The 21,967-nt window shown below is 40.5% G+C and overlaps 1 protein-coding gene across 3 annotated transcripts in view; it reads right to left on the bottom strand.

Annotated features, from left to right (window-relative positions):
- Positions 1-21,967, bottom strand: part of PIGL (phosphatidylinositol glycan anchor biosynthesis class L) — a 65,462-nt gene that overhangs the window by 36,583 nt on the left and 6,912 nt on the right. The window lies entirely within an intron of this gene.

Raw genomic sequence — 21,967 nt, 5'->3', positions numbered from 1 at the left:
GAATCTTTGGCTTGTGAAACAGAAATGCAGGAAGAAAATATTTATAACAATGCTACTGTTTAAATGAGAGACCATAATTTATTACAGATGTGACCCTTCCTTCTAGTACGAAGGTCTAATCTTGCTGATGCCGTGTAATGACATGAACTAGAATGGACTTAATGAAGAATACATCCAACTTAAATTGTGAATTGCCCCCTTCTATTTCCTGCCATTTTGTACTCCAAAACGAGCACGCTTTGCTCCTTTCAAGCATCATTTGCCAGACATTTCAGTGCTCAGAAGACCTAAGAACTGATTTACAGGAAAACATTCATCTGAAAACAGACTAAATACTTAATACTTTTAGCAAAACTCAGTTAAATATTAACAATTAAAGAAGAGAAAATGGCACATAACTCAGCCAAGATTTGTTAAGCTTACAGTGACAAAAAATACAAGAAATGTGCATGGAGGGGAGGCTATGTAACCAGCTGAATGGTTGCAACACAAATATTAATTGCAGAGAACCTGACTGCAACACTGAAATGAGAGAGTATTGAAACTACTGCATAAGGAGCATGGCAGGCAGAATGAGATAGTTAATATGTGACTTGTTAAAGGGGGGCATGACTTGGCATGGAACTGTAATCAAACTGTTTTCATTTAATGGTTCAGTTGGTACAGAAGGATCAGATAACAAAATCTTCAGCCCAAATCCAAACCCCATTTCAGCTTTTAAAAATCTATTTCAGTTTCCTGCACTGCAGTAAAAAATATATTTTTCTTCCTTCTAATCAAATCTGATTAAAGAAGCTACAGCAGGAAAAATACTCAAAGATGTCCAGCAAACAATCATTTCTCACGTTCCTGATATGTTGTGCAATAAAACTAAGGTCATGTATCTTAAAACACCATCACAGATTTGCAAAATTTCATATGCATTACGTATGTGGCAAACAAAAACATACACTTCCTATTTGCAACAAGTTCTGTTTTCTTCTTTTAAAAAAGCTGGTGTTGCATCAGCAAAACAGCCACGTTTTTCCTACAGAACAAATCGTGCAAATGCTCAAAATTGGCTTTAGTATCTCCCCCAAGAACAACAGCAATACTCCATGAGCAAACTAGTAAATCCCACCCCACTACTCTGACATACTAAGCATCTTTTATACAGTTTTATTCATAATAATGAAAACACCTATATGTTTTCTAACAATTTATCAGCACTACTTACCTCCTCACAGACTATCTTGTTCTATTCATAGCTGTGTTATGTTGGGAATTCTGGATTGCTGGCACTCTTTGGTGGTGGGTTGGGTTCTTTTAAACAAAATTCCTATTTGGTGGTGGGGTTATGTTAAACATACTCCCAACCTAGCAACTGTCCCTTTAAGGAACTTTTTTTTTTTTTTTATTAGTCTGCTCTAATCTGAAGTACCGCGCCCACCAATTTCTATTTCAAGCTTACACTGGAACAGAAAAACTTCTTAATTTCATGTATACTGATTGAACTAAGGCCAAAGGGAATAAAACCATTTAGCTTTTCACATGAACTCAAAAGAAGAAAGGCCTCCTTGGCAATATAATTACACAGCACAGATCTTCTAAGAGGAAATGAATGACAGGGATTTATACGATTAGACTTTATTTTTCCCCTTTTTTATGATGGCTAGGGCTCTCCTTCGCTCACCCCTTCCAGTCTAACAGCATACAATAAGGAAACTCTTACCAGGCAGAACTGGGACTGTTACAGAGAGACGTTTCATTGGGTTGGATGGAACACTTGGTTCCCTAGAGAAGGGTGAGCCCTTCTCATGTTGCCACACAAACGCTGGCAACGCTCAGGCCTGTGGCTGGCAATGCTCAAGGGCGGTGACCAGTTTACTGAGCTGTGCTGGCAACGCTGCGGTTGACCTGGGTGAGACTAACCCCCATCGGGCTGACTAAAGCATCCTAAGCAGAAGGAAACCATTGCAACAAATGGCAGAGCTAATTAAAGTAGGTTCCTCCACTAAAAGGCCTTTATCAAACTTCCGCGTCTCACGTTTACAATCTTGGGCCTACCTAAGCATTCAACCAAGTAACTTATCAACATTTCCTGTGTACTACGTGCCACTGATCTGTACATCTTTATTACCTGCAGGCTCCCTAGGGCTTCCACAAAAAGCAGTCAGGTGATAAACACCTACTTTCACTGTGTCACAACCCCAGGATCTCCGCTGATGGCCTGTTAGTTACAAGGTACAACGCGAAGTGCATGTTTTACCTGTTAAGTTAAAGTGGGTTTAAACCTGCTAACTTTAAAAGGCCGTCCTTATATATACAATAATGCAGCTGTAGAGATCATTGGAGACACTAAACATAATGGCTCCCCGAGGTGATCTCAAGGGAGCTGGATAAAGGGCTTTTTTGCAAGAACCTGGACAGCAGAACCTGCTTCTGTTTGGCTTTTAAGCCTGCCTTGTTCTCCTAGGAGAACCAGCAGGACAGTGCTCTGCAAGGGATTGGTATCGTACGCCTGGCCATCGGCCCTAAACAGTGCTGCTTGTCTTTGTAATAATTACAGGGAATGCTCAATGGAGATGTTTTATAAATTGAAATAAATAGTATCAAGGCTTGAGTTAACTGCACTGTCACACAGCATGAATAAAACACTCCGATGGATACTCTTGGCAAGTATTCAACAGGGATTTGGTCACTGCTATTGCTATGCAAACTGCATTTTGAATGGCGCACCAGCAGTTTAGAAATCTCATTTCTGTCTACTGTTATTACAAGTAACTCCTAAGACTCCTCAAATAGAAAGAGCTGCATTATGTATTTCTGTCACACAGCATAAAGGAAGAAAAAGAAACATTTCAGAAAATAGATACGTTCTGCTGTAAAGCCATAACACTGGATAGGGCTCTAGGGGACAAGGTGCTACATAAAAATTACTCAACACATTTTTAAAAGTTAACTTCAAATTATCTGAATTTTGTTTATGCAATTTTCTAGCACCAGACTATCCCTCATTTTGCATGCTGCATGATGAATTTTGATATAGCAAATGCCTGGACCTCTATTTGGCTTTACAATTTATATATCCTTTAGAGGATTTCACAAAATTATGACAAAATTTCTAAACATGGTCATTTCCCTTGTCATCCCAAACAGATGAAGGTTGTTTCAGTTCACTGCTAAGGCACTGAAGCATGTACAGATCTCAGCTGATTACAGAGAGCCTGTAACGCCCCGAGGCAGGAGAGACTGTCAACACAGCTGTCCTTGTGTACTACGGCAAATGTCCTGCTGGGCAACCTCTGAATCAGAATGGAAAAGCATCTTCTGAAATGGATTAGGGACAAGGGCAAAGACTGTAAATGGGCCAGGCAGAAAAAAAAATTATATGGAGTTTCTATTGAGTTGTTAGAAAGTACCTTGACCCTGGTACTGTTTTGCCAGTCTAAGTACTCTTAAGTATTTTATTTCTCGTCACCTGTTGCTAGCAGAAGTGTATCTAAATGAACATCCCCTGAGCCTGTCTTGCTTTAGACACACAAGACTACAAAGAATACATAAAAAGCTGAAGAGATTCAGAGAGAATGAATCAGATTCAGAGAAATGAAGAGAGATTCAGAGATCTGCATGCTAATGGCATCATTAATTCTTGCAAGACGAGCAGTCTTGCTGCATCAGTGCAGAGCAGCTCGCCTACCTGTCCGCCCAGCCGAGAGGCAGGGATAATTCACCCGCGCGGGGCCGTGCTCATACAGCAGTACTGCTCGGGGACCCTCGTCACTTACCCCCACGTGGCAACATTCTGGGGCACACCCCCATGCACGTACCTGTCCTCGTCTCGGGGAGGACAGTCCCTCTGTCCCTCTCTCCCTTCCCGCCTGTTCTGCTAAATAAGAGATGAACAGAGACCGTTCTAATGGAAACGTGCTGCTCTGCCAAACCTTTCATTGAGAGACCTCCAAGTCTAAACAGCCACCTCGTCCTCCTTTTGAGGTATAGCAGAGATTATGCATGGCACTGTATGGCAATAACGTGACTTGGAGAGGACAGAAAACCTAGCGCTGCTGCAGCCAATGGCAAAAACCCTGCTCCTTACTGGGGCTTTGCTTAGGGACTCGTCTCACATGACACACTGGGCAGCAGAAGCAAACTGGAGTAATCCTGTCTTCCAGTCTGTCTGTAGCCATTGAAGAAGAATATCTCCTGAATTTAAATCCTGAGGGTTAAACATCCCCAAATACATTACTGTTAATGAAGATTGTTTTAAGGCCAAACTAATCTGGGCTACATGTTTAAACATTAAGTTCTGTAGGTTTACTTTCCTAATCTCTCTCTTTTTTCTTTTTAATTAATTTTCTGGTCATCTGTGGCTTAGAAAATGATTGATTCAGTAGATATCTACTCCCACATCTGGGCTTTCTTTAAACAAAGTCACAAAAATGACGAATCTTCCCCTCCATAATACTTTATTGCTTCCTATGTCCACGCTTTTGGTATTTAATCATAACTAGTGGATCACACACTCACATCTCAGCAAGTACAGTTCACGGGATAAGCCAAAAAGGATTTTAAGTTGAAGGCTTGCCCAGACATCTCTTATCACAAAAATATGGAATTTTCTTTTGCTCCAAGACACTGATAAAAAATTTACTTCATGGAACATTTGAAGAAGAGGGGGGAAGAAAGAAAAACAGCCACTGTAAATCAGAATCTCTGAAACCAGGCAAAAGACTGGCAGGGAGCATTTCAGGTCCTCTGCCTTGTCTCTCTCAATTAGGCTGCTCAGATGGCCAGCGACTGCCCCTGACATTACCGAAGTGGGTGCCTTACAGGCAATTTCCAACAATTACGTGAGAAATGCCCAACATGGCAACTCAAGCACATTAAACATCCCATTATTGGGCCTCTTTTCCACATCTGTCATCATTCTGGTGGCTGTTTCCCAATTATTTTTCAAATGTCAACATCTTTTTTTTTTTTTTAAATATAGGCTCTAGACCAAGATAAGGAACCTGAACAAGAGACTCCCAAACAATATGTGAAGAGGCCATAACATCTCCTGACTCCTGTCACTCCCTTGTTCACACAGTCCCATTCACATTCCTAGCTACAGATTTGCCCTGGGTGATGACGTTTAACTGCCTACCTGCAGTTATTCCCTAGGAGCTTTTCAGTGTCACTTCACACAGTCAGCATGCCCAAGAGCTTCACCTGGAGATACTTTAATGACTAACTTTTAACAGATGAATGAATGACTTTGTATTTGACTGTAAACGGTTATATACATTTGTCAATATAGTCACTTTCTCAGAACAGTTTTTGCTATTTGTAACTCACTAGTTTGCTGATAGGTTCCCAGGTTTTGGGTTTGGTTTTTGAAAACTGAGAAATACATATGCACAGGTGAAGAGATTTGTTAAGTGACACCGCAAAGCATCCACTGAGCCAGGCTTGGCTTAAAATAAAGGAATCTTGGCTCTCATTTCCGTGTTCAGGTTACTGAACACACTGCCTCAAGCAAATGAGTGTGTAATAACTACTTCAACCCCTTCATCTGTTTAAGTAGTTGTGGGTACAGATGAAAACAGCTTAAAGATGCAGCATCAGCAGATCGGACAGGTACCTCCTGCAGCCATCAAGTTCATTTGCCTGGTGTGATAAAGAACTGATACCCCTGCATCTGCCTGCAGATCTGCCTGCAGGTTCTGCTGAGAGGGCAAAAAGAGCCATTGGCCATTACCTTTCCACTACTGAACCAAAGCACGTGAACTCACTCATATGGATTCAGTATTTGCCCTTGAACTGGTGTGGGCTGCATTTGGCACTCTGCTGTTAGATCAATATATAACCCAAGCGTAATCTTATCTGGCAGGAACGGGGATATTAGGGGGAGGAGCACAGGCTCTAGAGGTGAGGAGAGCAGCTCTTCTAAATGTTAATGGGTTAAGAATAGAAAGGTCAAATGCCTGCCTTATCAGAAGGCCCCATGTGTAAACAGGCACCGAGCTGCAGCAATCAAAGCACAAGCTAGATATAAATGTCAGGAGTTAGTTACTGTAGCTGTAAACAGCAAAAGCAGAATGGTGGAACTGGGAAACCTCCGGAGACATTTGTAGCTAATACAGGTCAGTGGGAAAGACCAACTGCCCAGACTGGCTGGAGATCACTTGGGTATAGTAACTGCTGCGGAGCCAGACATCACTTGTGAGCTGGGTGAAGGCCCCAGCAAGGATACTGTGAAGGGAACAGTATCAACAGAATGAGCCAGTGTAGAAGGGGGTATCGACATCCTGTGCTGGCAGAGCATGGCTCCAGATTGCTCTTGCAAGAGCATATCCGTCCTGGAATAAGGATATATGACAATGGAGACAAGAAGTCCTTCCCTACCTCCTTGTAGATACAGAGAGCACTAAACAGAGCAGAAGCTGTATGAGGACTCTGCACAGAGGGTCTGCAGAGCTTCAGCTCCGCTCTGCAATACCACTTTGAGCATAATGCACAAAGGATTAGGGTGGAATAAGAGATGACACAGCACGGGAAAGGATATATCTCCCTTAACTACAATACATTTTTAGCCCTGTTCTAACTAATCCTCTTAGTGGCATCCAAGGAAAGAGGCCGAAAGTTGCATCACATTGGACAGTAATCTTGCAGATACAAGCAATCAATTTGAAGCAACAACAGAATATACCAACATGCACCATTGTATAAGAGCTACACCCTGGGGAGTAACGCTGCCTGGGACCTATATCTACAGTTCACCAGTACTTTCAGTCTGGCACCTTTTGCTTGCAATAAGTTTTCGTTGAAAGCAATCAACCAGCCACCTTTCCTTCTCAGAAAAGCTCAGCAGTGAGCAGCCATGTTTAAGAGTGCTACTCCCTCTGTCCTGGTACAGGGATCGCCCCAGGAGATGGCTACCTGGGCTTGGGAAACAGATACAGGATAGCTACCTGGCATGGTTCCCTCCTTACTGCAGAACAAAGAGCACCATTCTTCTTAGCCTGTTCCCAGCTGTAAACAACTATCAAAGGACGTGGTTAATTACTGGTTAAAACACTAAGAAGGAATAATAACTACAAATAATGCAAGACTAAATATATTTTATCCCACAAAAGGGATAAACAAGGTTTGTCCTCATAGCTCAGAGATCATATTCTAATAGTTAGTTTAATTGGGAAAGATAGTATTACATTGAAGAACAACAACAAAAAAACACATGTATGAAGCCACTGCTCACTAAAATACAATTTTAGTTCAGTGCCCCCATGTTTGTTCCACAGAGCACCTACTCTGCAGTTAACTGGACTAGCCTCTAACCCCAGCCATAGGAGAGAACATCATAACCCACTTAAATTTGCAGGCTGCATCCTTTCTGCAGCAGAGCTCCCAAATGGGCACAAACAGCTTATTTTGTGCACCAGCATTACTCGGCATCTGTTTATCCTGCAGTCTTCTGCAAGCATCTGTTCATTTGCTGACATAGATGCTCTGCTCTTCTGCATTACCAACCCCATTTTCTGTCTCAAAACTTTATAGTTTATTAATTTGAAAGAGCGCTTATATACAGCAGCAGACATTTTTCATACGCCTGGTATTACTGAGTGCTATTAACAGCTGATGTTTCAACCCAGAAGCTATTGTATTTTCAGTGATAGCTCCAGTATGCTAATGATTTGTGACGTTTTCAGTGGGGGGACAAAAAGCCTTTGTAAATATGGAGGATTTTATGCTTGTTACTCACAGCAAGAATGACCAGCCATCTTTAGTGTGAGTCACATCCCAAAAGCTTCATGTGACTGACAGCCTCAAGAGACGTAACATACGTTCTGGAGAGTTTCCACAGGAGAAGGAGCTCCAGGAATAGTTCACAGGTGGGAAACGGAATACATTTTGTTTCTCTGTGGAAGGCAACAAGAAGGGAAAGTGCCCGGATGCCAGGGATCTAGCCCTTGCACAGAAGTCCCACTGGAATTGTTCTGCTCAGATTGAGCCACTCCTGTGGCTCAGGAGCCTGATATTAACTTAAGTCCTACCTCCTCTAAGATTTACAGTGACCTAATCTGAGAAACTCCTACCAACAACCCATCCTCCTCCTGTAGGAAACAAAATAAATCTCGCAATCTGAAAAGCGTTAGTGTTTTTCTTTGATAAGCTCCATGTTCCTGTTCTAGACTCAATATTTTTCTTTACTTCTGAGCCTGAAGGCTGTAGTACTTTCCCATTTCCATAACCAATCATATCTGTGCAAAGTGAGGCAAGAAAAAAAAAGTGCGTAACTCTTATTTCACTGCGCAGAGGAAGATGTACTGAAAAAGTTCACAGGTGCTGCACAGCCTATTGCTTTAAGAGTCTGTTCTCAGCAGGATGAAGACCACTGACTGTGCAGGAGTGGATTCAAGATAAACAGTCCAGGAAGTCACTTCTAACTCTCATTTCTTGAGCTAGGAGTTTAATTCAACTTAGTTCAATTCAGAGAGTAAGAAATACAATCCAAGCCTTCCAGCAACCTAGTGACATTTTCTGAGTCGCTACAAAGTTGAATGAAGGAATTCTTCATCCCTGGATGAAGCTATGGAGATTCTCCTACAGCTCTTTCTGTCTTCATTATGGAGAAGGCACTATTCAAAATGCTGTGTCAGCTCAGATCTTTATTGTGAGTACGTGTCTGCCTGCTACAAGTCCTCTGTACGCCTCTAAGTCTGACGTGCGCTGTCATTTTCTTGGCTCTCAGTCCCAGATGCCGACAGTGTAAGAGCACAATGGTATTACAGAACTTTCTTCACCCCCATTTAACATTGCACATTTCAAAAGACGATTGTACGAGAGTATTTATTGCAGCCAGAAGTGTTTAAAGATTCAAAGGCATTGGACAACTAAAACATCCAGCCTAGCACAACATTAAAAGCATGCTCAGGGGAGACAGTATGCAATTTTCTGACCTGTATTATTTCCATGCAGTCATTATTTTGAGGCATTGGATATTCTGCTCTTCAGTTTAAACCCAAGAATGGCACTTGAAATTTTACCATAATAAACTTTCTCAACAGACTTTGCATTTTCATTATTCTGTCCATGTAAGCCACAAGGATATTTTTCCTCCCTAAATGCCCACTCTGCAGGGAATGGTTGTGAAACTCCATTATTTCCAGGAACTGCTGGCAATCTACTGCTGTCTGTTCTTCTCAGTATTGCCTGTATTTTCCTTGTTCAGCTTTAAAAGCCAAACTTGGTTTGCAAAAATGTCTGGACTTCTCAATGCCAGAACTGAATAAAGACTAGAACAGGACAGAATTAGATGTTTTTATTACGCTGAAAAGCCTTTCAATCACATTAAAGTCCATAAAACAACATGAATATAAAACTGGAAATCGATGCTCAGCCTTAAATCCTATTATTCAGAAATTTTTGTAGACTTTACAAATAGCCTTTCTAAGCTCCATCTTACCTGAGCCCTATGACCAGGACGAAGTACAACTTTTGAAGTTATAAGCACTTGGATTTTGATTATTCAGTAAAGTCAAATTAATTTGCAGAGAGAGGCTGCCTGAGTTCTCCAACATGCATGATGTCTGCTACAATTTGGTCTTCAATAAGCAGAAGTAAAGAACGTTGAAATCTATTCTCAGCTACCCAGAAAGAGAATACTCTCCAAGGTATATGGTAAAGAAAGCTGTGAGATCTGAAAAAGATTCTGGATGATTTAAATCTTTTATCAGTCATGATCTGAAAGTTATAATTGAAAATTCCCTATCTGTTATCTGTCACACTGTGATCTCAGCCACACACTGCAGTAGCTTCAAAGAATACAAGGGCTTTACTCCAAATTTACTTCAGCAGGACAAAGATTGGAATCTAGCCCCGTCCAAACAAAAACCAGACAATGGTACAGACTAGAAGAACAATCATCAGTGGATAGGGTCTAAAAATAATGGAGACCTCTGTGATTCTGAAGTGCCTCAGTAACTGAAAAGATTCCAGCCCTATTGTTCTTCCTCTCTAAAATATCTTGGACTTCATTCTGTGCTCCTGAGGCACTCCTGACAGCTCTAAAAATGAATCTAAGAAACTCACAATTGCTTGAGTTCCTATGGCTAAATATTCTCTTGATTTCAATTTGGGAAAGCTATAATGTATGGAGAGATGTCTGAGGCCTGCTTTCTGGGAAGAGGAAATCAACCATACACAATGTCAACTGAGTTCATTCCTAAATGCAAACCACATTGGGCTGTAGAGCACGATAATAAAAACCTGCTGACCTAGTTTCCTGCAGAACAAAATCCTCTGTCTCCCTCCTCCCATTCCAAACCTAAATCTGATCTCCTTCTTTGGCAAAAGAAATTAACCCTTTGGCTAGAAAGGAAAACTCTAATAATGAGCTTTAACACTCACACAGCATTTGACACTATTAAAATAGCATATAAACAGTAACTGTTCCATCCCCACAGCTCTGCAAAAAGTTAGGGTTATTAGAGGGTGAAAGTGAGACGCACGCAACTTAAAATTTCTCTTCCTTCAAAAGGATTTTGTAGTGTGAAACTCCATGCTCTAAGCACTGCTTGGTAACCCATCTACATTCTCTTTATGCAAAGATAAAACCTTCATTCATGATGTGGCAAAACAATAACAGCACAGCTGAGCTTTTTCAAAAGCTGCTCCATCAAACCACTCAAGAAAGGACTATTGTCCTTCCCAAATTCTGCACTGTCAACTTACAAGTCCATTCTGGTAGATGAGAGCTGACTGAATTTGCTCCAAGTGTTTGGCGAAAGCATTCACTTTTAATGGCTTCACTTCCTCAGTGATGCAATGCTTCATTTAAAGAGATGCCTGGGGGAACTTCAGAATGGACACAGAATGCAAAAATAACTGGGCATATCGCAACAAACTCAGCCAAGAAAATACAGATGGGAATTCTCTGGTAGGATGCTTCAAAAGGCAGCTCTGGATCACGCTGCCGCAAAGCAGCAGTCAGCCAGCAGTGTTTGGGGAGCCTCAGATTCTAGACTGCTGCGAACACCTTTACTACTTCACACTGAAATGGTCAACTGGAGCTTTCAATCGCCTGTCAAACTGGCTTTTATTAAAGAAAGAACAGAGATAAAAATGCTATGCTTAACTGCTAAATAGCTTTACAAGCAGTCTTTTACAACGAGGTGGCAAAGTGCAACCTGCAAGTGAAATTGCTAACAGAGCTCTGTACTGCAGCCAGGGCTTTCATCATCATTCTGAGCAAGGAAACGCTGCAGTAAGTACAGTTTCATCACGCCTTGCTCCTTTACGAAGTGAGATAGCTTCGCCAACATCCAGACAGCACACGATACCCCAGGACCTGAAACCCCTCCATCACCACACGCTCCACTGGCATCTGTTCCACAAAAGGCGCAGCAGCTGAGTTCCTGACGAGCTTCCAAATAGGAATCTCTGTAAGGCAAAGTTTGGGAGCCTCTGCTTTAGAAAGCAAGAAGACAGCCTCATTTACTAGCATACCGCTGGAGAAAAGCCTGGCAAGTGGTAGCTAACAGGCATGCTAGCAGTGCCTTTCCACCTGTGAAGGTACTGTCTCTCTCACTTTGTCAGGCTGCAGGGAAGCTGTTACGAGAACGGCTTGCAGAGCACAGACAGCGCTTCACATGGTGCACTGCAGCTATGCAGTACCCTTCAGGTAGTTTGAAAGTAAAGGACAGAGAACCTGGATTAAACAGCTCTGCAAAGGTTGTCGCAATTATGTCTGTTCTCTGGCTGCTGCATTTTCACAAGTAAACACCATACAAGTTTCTGCTCCAACTTTGAAATGAGGAAGGCAAAATTCTGAGTTCTCATTGAGTCATTACTAACATTGGTCAGGGTTAGGAATGTGGTGATGGAAAAAGAGCATCTTTATTCATCATATCTGGCCCCTGAGGGGTTATGAGTTGTATATGCTTATTTTATTGACACAAACAAGTTTTAATTTCTATTGTCTTGCAATGGAAGAGCAGGCTGAATTCAATTCTGGCTCACACATCATCTGCAATCCTAGCCAAATCCCAGACACACAACTTTTATTACTGGGAGGATGTCAGAGGCAAAAGACACAGCTGGATATTCAGATCCCAGTCTGAGTTTTGCTGTGTTGGCAGTTAGACAAACCAGCTTTTGATTTGTATGTAAACAGAGCCAATCTGAACTGGAAGGTCATTAAGAGAAACCATATTTTACACAACATCCATTGTACAATTGCTTTTCCAACTTTCCCCATACTAACATTTTTTTAAAAACGTCTTTGTCTTCTTTTGTTGACTGTTTCAGTGCCAATTTCTGGTCCTACTGAAGTCAATGGCCAACTCCTACTGATTCTGATGGACCAGAAGATTGCCCTCAGGAAAGAGAGAAACAAGTCCAAGTTTCTACGGCTCCCATTCTACCACCTATGCAGAAGAACTGAGTTGATGGAGACCCAAAACAAATGTTGTATAAAAAACAGAATTTGTAAGTCTACACAAACAGAAGCATCCTCACAAAAATTCCACTGAGTTTTTACAGTGTCTGCTGTCTAAGCATTGTTTACTTTCATCTTGATTAAAGTCTTTTATTTTTCATAGGAATACCGATCTCGTTTTATTACCCAGAAGCGACATCCACAAAGAAAATCTTTTTTTCTGTCCTGACTCCATCTCTTTAAGTAAAAAAAAAAAAAAAAAAGAAAAGAAAAAAAAAGAAAGGTCCCACTGAATGCCCTGAAATTTTTAAGGGAGGTGCAAATTCTCAGGAATTTCCTTCATGCCACGATCCTGGCCCTAAGCCCCCTATATTGAGGATGCCCTTCTGCAGCACATCAACTCAACCCTTTGAGCCTGTCATAGAAGGGGATGCTTCCCACCCATCCCTCAGGCACTGTACGTACTACTTCCCAAGTTCTTTTACCAGCTGCCAGCGTAGGAGATGCCCTCTGACTTCAATGGGAATTTTGAAACTGAAGTGAAGAAATGAGGATTATACTGCTGGCATTCAGCAAGACAGCATATCGTGGCATTTAAAGTGGCCCAACAGCCTTTGACACTACGCCTTGTAATCGGAAACATTCTGTGCTTAACCAGCCTAATAAAGGCCTCGCTCCCAAGGCTCAAATATTGATTATTCCATAATTTTTCTAGTAACTGTCTGAACTAGCCAAGTTAGATGAAGGGAATGGGAATAAAACAACTGTTTTTAATGTCATAAGGCCCTTGGACACGCTGAAACTTCTTGTCTCCCAGAGACTGAGGCAATTCCAGGGAAGTTACTGCAACTACCTCCAATTAAAGTGTGAACACACACACACACTAGCTGCAAGTGCTACTTAGTACACCCAGGGTACTGGCCTTTAGGAAAATCAGGAATTGAGGGAATTGCCCTTCGCTAGACTGAATCCCAAAGGGGAGGTTTGACCAAGAGAGGCTGCAAATCCCCTTCCTCTGTTTTCCTGCACAGTAACTATCTTACAGTCAGAAAATGCATGTCCATTGCAAATGCAACTGCATGTTTCCAAACCATGTCATAGCCTCAGATCTCACAGCCCTGGTTTAACTGAGGCACTCAGTGTTTTGTACTTTAGCTACAATTAAATTAAGATTATAAGAACACAGAAAGAAACCACACAATTCTTGTGAACAAGGCGTTAACGCCCAGTCCATTATTGTAAGAAGGCTTTTAAGAGTGTTCCCAGTATAAATCAGAATACATTTTCCCTGAGTAAGCTGGGTGGAATGCAGAGATTCAAAAGCTTAAGTTCAATCCGTGCTAGAATTTTTTGCTTGTTCCTCCCTTTAATTAACTTACTGTGACTACTTGGTGTAACTGCTACTCTTTAAGGAAAAGAGTTAACCATTTTCTCTTCTCTGATAAAAGACCCCAGCCTGCCTATAATTATCAGCAAGGCATTTGCAGCTCTAGGTTAAAATGAGCGACTAGCAGAGATGCTGCTGGGCATCGCAGTATGGATTACCAAAGCAGTGAACCTTCCAGAGGCAGGGAGGAAACGCCTGTCATTCTCCATTAGTCCCCCAGAGTGTCTGTTAGCAGAACACGCTGCATTGTTCCACTGGCAAAATAATTAGGTTGTTATACTTTGTCATGCTTAAAAGGCAACACTTGGGCATAACTGTTAAAAAAATAATCTTATGATTGTATCTTTCTAAATTGGTAGTTTACTAGCATCATAAAGAAAGTCCACTCCAAATATTTAACTCTGAAAACCTTACATTTTATACGGGAAACCAGAACACCCAAAGACACTTCTTTCTGCATGGACACAAGTGGTCTAGTTACAAAATCGCTCCAGTCGGCACATCTGTGCTAGCAGGAGACATCAGCTCAGGATGTGAACCACCAGCAAATGCAGAATGGGTCGCTGACGTTATCTTTGCTCCAAAGAAGATGCCTGTCTTTAACATATGTGGAGCACTTCTAAAAGCCATGAATGAGAGAATAGTAAAAGGCATTTCTGAGGGTACAAAATATGTGAGAAAAAAAAAATGATTTCTAGTGGATTATCCTGTCCTAGTGCATTTCCCTGTCTTCAGCCCTAGCCAGTTTTGCCAGACTTCTGAAACACTGTCATTATACACAGCCTAATTTATTTTATTTTCTTACTATCAATGTACCAGTGCTGATGGTTTTTGAGTCGAATCAAGATTGCATCAGTTTAGTGGGATGACTGGGATCCCTATTCTCATATTTCATGTTTTAGGGTAAGTATTGAAGTCTATTCTGCTAAAATAATCTGGAGCGTTAAACGTATAAATCTCGAAAGTTTTTGATCTCAGTGTATTTTGATTAGATTTCTGTAAGGACACATACCTAATCAGTACTTCTTCACTTCCCCCAGCATTTATTCATAGCCCTTGGAGATGGACTACTGCTCATTGCTCTACAGAGGTAAGCTGGGGGACACGTCCCTTTAGCATTGAAAAGACCATTTCCCCTTTCACCACAGACCCTTCCCCCTTTTTGTACAGCAAGAAAGTTATTTGTGCTAGAACTACGCTGAGAAAGGACCTGATTCACAGAAGCCTCCGGGAAGCAAAAAGGGCAAATTTCCTTATTGAGGAAAATGGCTTACTTACATCAAAATAGCTAAACCTACTTACTGCAATACAAGCCTTTGTTTCAGAAAGCAGCTTTCCTAGAGGGCAGACAGAAGAATTTCCAGAATTCAATTTCAGAATTTCAATCCCCAGAAGAATTTCCTCTTAAATTATTGCACAGAGCAACACTTACAATAGCAGAAGCCTGAAAGCAGATTTCGATATAAGCCTTTGCATAAAGTGTTCTGATGACCTAAAATATCAGTAAAAAGCATTTGTATTCAGGATGATTATGGGTATGCTTCATTCAGAAAATGCAGATTGATTTCAATGTAACACACACTGAATGTGCAACCAATTTTCATCTAAGGTTTTCTGTTCCCCCTGACGTCATTCTTAATTAGAGAAAACTCTGCAAAAAAATGAAGAACTTTATGGCATGGCTGAGATAGATAAGAACAAGGGAATCCCGTCACTCACTAATGAAATACGCAGCACTACTAGAAAAATTGCACCGCAGCAATTGCAATCAGCACATAACTCAGTGCTTTAGAATTAGCAATAAAATAAAATGCCAAAGTATAATACCAGGAGGAACATAGGAAAACAAAATGCAACTAATTACCACAATTACTGTAGCAGAATAAAAGCTATTAAACACTGGTCCCAAAGCACAACGTACAAGAACCGGGAAAGAAGAAACATCAGGAAATAATATAAACTTTCTGATTAGAAACATGTAAGTAAAATAAATGCATTTAAAAGAAAAATCTCAGATACATTCAGCAAGATGCCAGAGGTCTGCATATGAGTGAGTCAGAAACTGGTATGAAATCACTGATGGTTTTCCCACCAGGCTTAGCGGCCAGGATTTTGTTGTTGAACTTCTCCTGGTGCCCTCAGTTTTCAGGCAAGCTTTCATAATTGCAGTACGTACTCTCACTACACAGCTCACATATTCAGCTCACATGCACTCAGCATGTTGCATTCAAATCCATAAAACCATCAAAGAACAACCTAAGTACAGCAAAACCAAACTGGATCAATTGGACCTACTCCTTAACTGTCTATATGCATGCTTTTGAATTCTAATCCAAAGGTTTTCAATTATGTATTTCATTCTCCGAAGGGTCCAACTGTTTTTATATCTTTCTTATTGTCACAGTCAGATACATTCACTATTTATTTAAGGATATATTTTTCCCATGACCTTACAGACACGTCTCTGACATGGAGAGCTTGGGGAAGGAAGTTTGTTGCAAGTTAAATGTGAGGAAGTACAGTATAAGCCTATTTACCTTGTATGGAAAAAAAAAAAAAGACCACCTACAAAGAATAATTATATTAAAAAATAACAAAAAATAGCTTCTCTGCTGTCTCAAAACTTGCAGTTAGCCTGTGAATCTGCATGGGAAAATGTCCTCTCTCCAGAGCATTGTCTAACTAGAGCCCTTTTGGACTTAAGTGAAATAATAATAATAAAAAGTGTATGCAATGCAATTTCCATGGAAACTCAGAAATAGATCTAACATTACTTGCAGTAAGTCTTTGTACTGTGAGTGGAAAATTTTCTAGTTTACACAAATCCCAGCTATTATTTTCTTTGCAGTGCAAACACAGGCCAAATATTTTCTGTCATATTAAAGATACAAATGGTCAGTTTTACTTTCTGTCCAGTACAAATGTGCACAAAAGGTTCAGAAGCTGCAGTAAAATTTCTGATGCTTATCTTTCCATTAACCCAAAACAGATATTAGGAAAAAAAAAAGAATAATTTTGGATTTCTTTTCACTTGTTCTTTTCAGAAAGTGAAAACAGCTTAAAAAACATCTCCTGTTTACATGCAACATTACAGACTGGAAGACAGCCAGAGCATTGGCAGATGTGCCCAGCGTTAATGGGAGCTTAACTAACTCTTCATATTAGATCAATTAGATGCTAATGTTTTCCATACACAAGGAGAGAGAGCTTGCTAGCTCAGGAGCATCTATTCAGATTAATTACTTACAGATATGTATCAAAATCGTTGTATTTCACGAACTTTAACTGCTCATGAAAAGCTAATGCAATAAAACTACTCCTGATAGGCCACCTTTCTATGCTGCCAGCCCCAGTGCTGCCATCACTGAATTAAAATCTATCATATAGATGATGTTTGTGCTCACAGTATTTTTGCTATCTTTGGAGAACCTACGGCTTTACCGAAATAACGGGTATTATATGAAAGTCCCATAGCTGACATATACTTAGGACTTTCAAATAACCAATTCTTCTTTTCTTTTATTATTGTACTAGGCACAGACACAGAATCAATGACCGTGAATTTACTGGACTTTCAGAGGCACTTGGTAGTTTGCATGCAAAGAAAACAAATGTACTAGAAGATTATAGCAAAGAGTGCATTAAAGGCAAGTTTGTTTCTGTTTTCAAAGTTGGAATTTTCATAGCAAAATAAAACCCTTCTCAGTAGTATTTTGCGAACTGGAAAACTGTAAGTACTACTGACTGGGCTAAATGATAATGTATTTCTGTGTTGTATTACATCTCCTTACACTCTGTTATCTGCGAGCCTACCCTAGAAAAGCAATGAAATCAGAAAGGCAGTCTGACCTGTGAACCATATAACTGATAACATTAAAATTTGGCAGTCAGTGGGTGTGGGCTAAAAAAGAGGTATGTCTATGATTAGCAAGACTTTGTTAGGATGAATCAAGATTTACTTGTGAACAAGAGCTTACAAAGAAATCCAGTTTCAAAACACCATATTAGTATCCTTGTTAGGAAGGTAAAAGCGAGAAGCACACTGTCATACTGGATCCAGAAGGTCTAAATTGCATTTTAACTCACAGATCAAAACCCTTTGCTCTAGACAATTGAAACGAGCAGGGGATTATGCACAACTGCTCTTTGTGACTGTTCAGAAAAAAAAAAAAAAAAAGCTTGCTTAGATTACAGTAATTCAAACTGTAGTTCTCAAAGTCCTTAAAATTCCATTTACCAAAGACAGCGTTTTCAGGATGTGAGCAGAGGAAGCTGCCCATTGAGCCTGTAAAGGAAGGGCATGATATCTAAGGCACTGAACATCACCTGCAAAATGCTGAGTACTGCAAATCAAAGAGACCTCAGTCAAACTGGAACATGTCCAGCCTATCCTTGGGCTGGACTTTAACAAAACGTTCAAAGGAACTTTTTTGATGCAACCATATAATCTCAATTAAAATTGTTCATGTAATTGTTCATCAAGTCGTGTGATTTTTTTTCCTCCAATCTCATCTGTTCTGGCTTTCTCAACCAGAAGCGAACTCCCTACAAAACAGACTTTCAAGTCCAAAACCACTGCAATGACTTGTGACCTAATAACTGGTTTTGGAGACTAGAGCATTTTCTTTTCACTGCGTTCTCAAGACCAGGCAGAGCAACAACCATGAAAGCATGCGGGAGTGCCACATCAAAGAACAGCACCCAAATCAGCCCTTATGTAAACATTTTTATCCTCACTTTGTTACTGAATCATTCCTTCCTGCATATTCTAAAGTAAAAGAAAGGAAGACAAAGCATTTGTGTGTTTTAAGGTAACTGAGGACTTGCTTTTTACTTGTGGAAGCTCTCTTCTTGCTAAGCTGAACCTTGTCTTTGCCCCACATCTCACAGTAAGATCACTTACTCAGACTTGTTCTCCTAAAGATGGAAGGAGTTCTGCTCTGCTCAACAAATACTCATGTCCTTCACGCAGATCATTTGCTCTTGTATTACCAGAGCAATTTAAACTTTAAACCACAGCTGGCAGCAAAGTCTAAAACATGCCGAAAGAACGACAGAACTTTTGGCAAAACTTAGCTGTCCCTTTTTTGTTTGCGGTACAGTCAAATACTTCATAAATTGGATCCTTCTGCAACCACAGAAATGTCCAGCACTGGAGCTGCCTACTATTTTAGACGTATCATGGTAGCAGATTTGCCAGTTGAGTTAGTCTTTGTGTTTGTAATAGAATTATCATTCTAATTAGAATAATTAGAATTATTTACCTTTCCTATTTTAGCTATATTCACTTTACCTTCACTGCAAATCTGCAGAACTACAGCAGTTTCTGTGAAAATCAAATTAGTACCATGCCACTGTAAGATAAAGCCATCAATCTTCCATTTTTATAGCCACAAGAAGGTCCGTTCTTGCAACACATAAAATGATCAAAATGTGCCAAAAGCACAGAGTTTACACTGTCATTTCTATCATTAACGAAGTGACTTTTCTCTTACATTTTTTCAAACCTCACTCCCTTGCTACTCTTCCTTCATCCAGCACCAGAAATAATTGTGGCAGTCCAGAAATTAACTCTGTACAGTGCAAGTCCTAGTTCTGAGCCGGGCTGCTCCATTTATTAAGCGTACTGTGGGAATGGTAACGGAAAGTGGGCTGTAAAACTTTTCTCCTGCAAAATCAGCTCTTCACTTGGTGTAGTGCTGGTGCTATGATAATTACACGCCAGCTCAGGAAACACCTCTGCAAGTGTGGTGTCTGACCTGTACTATTCACAAGTAGGAAGAGCCCAGTGCTCTAAACTAAAATAGTCCAAAACAGGCTGGCTGCACATCAATCTGCTCGTCTACAATAACCGCATGCTACACGGTCATGCATGTCCCTTTATGCTCCTAGATATGCCCACTACAACAAAAGGACTTTTCTACATGAGATTCACATGGGCCTCCATTATCTGGGGTTGAAATGTGGGTACGGTTTGTGACTATATTTGTGCAGATTTTACTTGTCTTTAACTGAGGGAACAAATATAGTAACTACATCAAATACACACTGAAGAATCAGTGCAAAGTAGTTGTCTGATAGAGACTGAACTAGTCCTGACCTAGGAATCCCGGCTATACTTGAGAGAGTCATTGTTTAAGGCAAAGGACTGCTTAATAAGGCTTTGGTCTTTAACACAGATTGCATCACAGATTGACTGACTGAAGCTTCTCTTTACAAGTTCACACACAACTCAAAATGTCATGTTGATTTTATACCTGCCTGGCCAAGTGAGATTACAGAGCAAGTCAATCACCTTGCCTTTCAGACAGATTTCCCCTTTTACATCTTGAAAATTCTACTCACTCACTTGTAGATTATGCAAAGAAAGAGGAAGCAGCATGACTCAGCTCCACACTACAATGGCTGGAGCAGATCCAGACCTAGCAATCCTTTGGGCTTTCCTTACCAAAATACAAGTCTGCAGCTTGGATAATGTAAAGCATGCAGTGTTTGCATAAGAAATGTTAGATGGCAGCGTGCCAGCTACAGTCCTTAAGCATTGTGCTAGTGCTTTTCATTTATGGAACATTATCTTCTGCAGAGATAGGATGAGAACAAAAAAAAAAAAAAGGGGTCTGATTTTAAAGAGTGCCTATAGAAGACAAAACGCTGAAGAGGAACAGCCCTCTCAACCGTATTCCCTCGACATGAATTTCTGTGGAAACCTAGTGGTAGACAACATTAATTTACCAAGTTTCACATCATGCCATATTGGCAAATATTTTTGCATATTGTGTAAATTAGAGAAGGGGAAGCAGAGGTATAGAAAGCTACTGACCTTAAGAAAACCAGGAACTCTGAGTAAGTTTAAAGAACCTTGAGTCCCAGTGCTTTGTCTAAACCACTGGAAAATACAGCTACTTCAAAAATTCAGTGTCATCTCAAAATCATTCCTGATCTTCTACCATTTTGCTAATACCTGATCCACAGCTGTTTTTTCACAAAGCGTGCCCACAAGATGAGCTATTGCAGAGCATATAATGCACTGTAAACACACTTAGCTGCTCTGTATAAACAAGCTCTGAGCAAAATTCAACAAGAACTTCAGCTGACTCCCTGAATGCACAACAAAGTTAGATGATTTGATGGTTATCTCACAGCAATCTACCATCTGAGATAAAGGCCTCAAATCTAAACTGTTTTTTCAGAACAGTATTTTACGTCCTAGTCCCATGTCCAAAAGCTCTGGGAAATGGCATGCATCTGTCTTTTCAAGCACTGCATCCGCTGGTAGAAATTACGTATCGGTCACTGTTTTCACAGATGTGCATCACAGTAGCAATGAAAGTAATAAGGAGGCATGATCCAAGCTATTTCTCTGGTATTACTTGCAGAAAGCAGCCCGCTGGACTGTGTACATTGGGGGATGATTGAGCAGTATCGGGAAACCTGCATCACATACTAACCAACCTCACATTGCATTAGAGGATGAAACGCCAGTAGGCTGCTGGGCACCGTGGAAATTTCAAAAGATAGTTCATTTAGCAAACTTTATGCTTAGCAAAGCTTAGCGGCTTTTCTCCTTATTCCCCCAGAAAAGTTCTGGGCATTGTCATATGATTGCACTACAAAACATGAAGTTATCCAAAGCCAGTTCATGAGAAGTGAGCGGAAACATCTCTTTTCGTTCCAAAGGAAAAACAACTCCTATGCTGTTTTCCTAAGTGAGCTGAAAACTTGGAGAGAAACCTAAAGCTAAAAAAAGCAAAGAACTCAAGAGGATTCATATTCTGGACTGTGGTTTCTGTTGCCTTAGCTCAAGGGAAAATATGTTCATGGGAAAAAGGCCTGCCTGGAGCCAGATTTTTTTCAACTCTGACTTTTCTAGTTGGCATGGCTTTAAATCAGTCTGTTTCTATTAAAGTTACTTCTTCATAACCAAAAATGTTCTTTATGGATTTTATGATAGCTGTTTACAATTGAAACAACCAGTTGTGTCTCCCCAAAGCGCACACACAGAAAAGTTTCTGCTGTCAGAGTGGCTTCTTTGACTGGACAGGACTACTTTTGAAAAACTGCTCTGCTAGAGTGGTGGCTATCAAAAATACACAGGGCACTGTATTGTTTTATAGTCAGCATGACAGCAGATCTGTTTATATTGTTATCTTATCATGGAATTCAGACTTAAGCATAAG

Source organism: Cygnus atratus, chromosome 20, assembly GCF_013377495.2.
Source record: "Cygnus atratus isolate AKBS03 ecotype Queensland, Australia chromosome 20, CAtr_DNAZoo_HiC_assembly, whole genome shotgun sequence".
Taxonomy (NCBI): domain Eukaryota; kingdom Metazoa; phylum Chordata; class Aves; order Anseriformes; family Anatidae; genus Cygnus; species Cygnus atratus.
This window is presented reverse-complemented; position numbering and strand designations above follow the sequence as displayed.